The following is a 1,074-nucleotide window of genomic DNA, read 5'->3' as shown; positions in this document are numbered from 1 at the left end:
ATTCTTTGAGAACAATAGATGAATATGTGAGTGAAAAATAAAAGAGCTATACCTGTGGAACCTAAGTGTGAGCTTTGGGCTGTTCAGGGATCTTGCAACTCTGCAGGGCTGGTGTTCAATGATGGGGTCCTATGTAAGTAACAGAAGCAGTAATGCTGGTAGGCTAAAGAGACTTTCCAGTTAGGCTGCTTGGGAATACTACCCCATTTAGATTCAATGAGGCTTGGGGATTCTTGGATAGTTTGCAGTGGGAGCCTCAAGAGAGAGATCTTGGATTTATACTAATTAGGATTGGAGGAAAATGTGTAAATCTGGTAAAGAGGGTTATACCAGCTATACTAGCTTTCAAGCTCTAGTTATTCATTTGTAATGGGAGTAGGGAGACAGTATAGGGGAAGAAAATTCTAGTAGTATGATAATGTTTTGAGACAACCAGCTCTTAGGGATCATTAGGCTTTTGAGATCCTTTTACTCACCTGCAGGAAATCAGAGTGTGAGTTTCTGATGCTTTCATGGACAGGTCATTATGTATACACCAAAGACTTACTTGAAGACACTTTCTGAGCCACATGATAAATAGCAGGCTATTGAAGTTACTATATAAAATCGGAGTTTTCTTGACTTTAAGAAGTGTTTTGAAAGTAGTAAGCAAAGTTAATGCTCTCCTATTCTTGTATTTTAATTGTTGCAGGTTATTTTTCATTAGATTAACACTAAGAAGTCAATATTGTAATCTATTTGTGGCTCTCAGAAAATTTACAATAATTTCAGTTGTAACCAATTTACAAAACAATCTTGGCAAGAGTTGGTTTGCATACTTATGAGAGATTCAAATCTCTCATACTTATGAGAGATTCAAAAATTTGTACCAGGCTTGATGAGAATTTTTTTTGAATGTGTATATCAGAATTGCTTAAAGAACACTTGAGTCTTTTGTTTATTCATTCCTTTGTTTGAAAAAGCATATGAGCTTATTGAATACTTGCTTTATCGTTGAATCCAGATTGAGAAGTGAGAAAAGAAATTGGTGTAGGGAAAGGGAGGAAGGGAGGGAGCCTGCCTAAAGGAAATAGT

This window comes from Trachypithecus francoisi, unplaced genomic scaffold (genome assembly GCF_009764315.1).
Source record: "Trachypithecus francoisi isolate TF-2019V2 unplaced genomic scaffold, Tfra_2.0 Lachesis_group4, whole genome shotgun sequence".
In the NCBI taxonomy this organism is placed as follows: domain Eukaryota; kingdom Metazoa; phylum Chordata; class Mammalia; order Primates; family Cercopithecidae; genus Trachypithecus; species Trachypithecus francoisi.
This window is presented reverse-complemented; position numbering follows the sequence as displayed.